The sequence below is a fragment of the Dipodomys ordii genome, unplaced genomic scaffold (genome assembly GCF_000151885.1).
Source record: "Dipodomys ordii isolate 6190 unplaced genomic scaffold, Dord_2.0 Scaffold13, whole genome shotgun sequence".
Lineage (NCBI taxonomy): Eukaryota > Metazoa > Chordata > Mammalia > Rodentia > Heteromyidae > Dipodomys > Dipodomys ordii.
In genome coordinates, this window is record NW_012267229.1 from 17169798 (window position 1) to 17171566 (window position 1769).

Consider the following 1769-nt stretch of genomic DNA (forward strand, 5'->3'; position numbering starts at 1 on the left):
CCCAGGACTCCTCACCTCTTTGGACAGATGGAGACAAAGCTGGAGAGCAGAGGGGTAACAAGGTCGTGTTTGTGTGTGTTTGTGGGATTTGAGTTTCTGCTGTGCGATAACCACCGACAGCTCCTCCCAGCTGGCACTGGCCTGGCACAGAGCCAGGTTCCGCCGCCTCTGGGCAGGTATAAGAGCCAGAGAAGAGGGCCTGGAGCCAGAGCCAGAGCCAGAGCCAGACAGAGGGGCCGGACAGCTGCTGAGGACGAGAGTCGGGAGTGAAAGCTGTTTTGGATGGCCAGGTGCGTAGAGTTGGTTCTGGGTGTGACCTGCTGGCTGGGGGACCAAGAAGGTACACTGAGGAAGGCTCCCCTGGAGAGCCACAGGAGCCACCAGGGCCCAGCGCTTGGTGGGGTGAGTCCTTCCCTCCTCCATGCTTCTTCTCTTTTCCTTGCCCCTCTCTGCTCCCCACCTTATAAACACGGCCTGCTGAGATGCGGAAATCAGATCTAAAATGAACGGGGATATGACAGATTATACCGAATTCTAGGGAGACCAAAAGAGGATACTCTAAAGAGAGAAACGCATCGGTGCAATGCCTAAGTGCCTCTTTGTATTTATATAAAATAATAGACATGCTGAAACAAACTCCAAGATAGAAACAAGAGAGTTCTTTTTTATTGTTGTTTTAGTTTTTGATGATTCTATCTACTTTATGTATGACGTATTCCCTCACATGTATGTCCTCAGGGAGGTGAGTGGAGGGCGCAGAATTTGAGGGGAAAAGGGTAAAAAAGTGCAACAGTGGAGCTCACTGGGCACTGAGGAAAGTGGACTGTACAGCTCCTGGGTGGAGACAGGAGGGAGGGACTGGGAGAGAGCCAGGGAACCGAAGATACCCTACGAAAGGAAATGTACTCATTACCTGACTCATGTAATTGTAATCCCTCTGTACATCGCCTCTGTAATAACAATAAAGGAAATTAATTAAAAATAAATAAACGTGGTCTGACCAGGTGGAGGCTGAAGGCTCCCATCAGGAATTCAGCCCACCCTCCTTCTCTCAAGATGCAGTTGGGGAGGGGGTGGAGTGGAGGAAACAGTAATTAGCACTAAACACCCCACCCCAGGCTGTGATGTCTCATAAAGGAGCAGAGGCCTACTTAACATCCTAATCCTGCAGACATTATTTTCACTTACTCTTTGATTTTTATTTCCCACACTGGTGATTGGGCTTTTAAGACTGGTATTTTGCCACTAGAGCCACATCCCCAAGTCCTTTTCTTTTCTTCCCTTCTTTCCTCCTTCCCTTCCTTCCTTCCTTCCTTCCTTCCTTCCTTCCTTCCTTCCTTCCTTCCTTCCTTCCTTCCTTCCTTCCTTCCCTTCCTTTTTCTTATTTCTTTTTCGGTGCTGGAGGTTAAAATCAGGACCTTACACATGCTAACCAAGTGCTCTACCACTGAACTACATTTCCCACTTCAAAAATTGTGGAATTTTTTTTTTCTGGGGATTTTTTTTTTGGCCAACACATATTAACTAATTGAACAAGGGAGGTTTCACTGTGATGCTTCTATACGTGCATAAATGTACCCCATTAACCTCACCTCCTCTTTCACTCCCCAGAATCCTCCCACAGTGTTCTGTCTTTATGCATGCATATGAAGTACTTAGCTCATGTTCACCCTCATTCACCCTCTCCTTTTCCTCCTCTACCTCCCACTCATACTCAGTCCCCAACAGAGCAAGTTTTACTCTCCTGTCATTCTTTTTTTTTTTTTTTT

The 1769-nt window shown here is 47.2% G+C and overlaps 1 protein-coding gene across 10 annotated transcripts in view; it reads left to right on the forward strand.

Annotated features, from left to right (window-relative positions):
* The first annotated feature begins 222 nt into the window (after window positions 1-222).
* The window catches only part of Tldc2 (TBC/LysM-associated domain containing 2), a 14184-nt gene continuing 12637 nt past the window's right edge, over window positions 223-1769 (forward strand). For 8 of the 10 annotated variants that reach the window (XM_013010869.1, XM_013010868.1, XM_013010870.1 and 5 more), the window contains exon 1: window positions 229-402. The gene's annotated coding sequence lies outside the window, so the exon portion shown is untranslated. Of the gene's footprint in view, window positions 403-1769 lie in introns of all 10 variants that reach the window. The other 2 variants (XM_013010861.1, XM_013010864.1) reach the window with 1 other exon arrangement.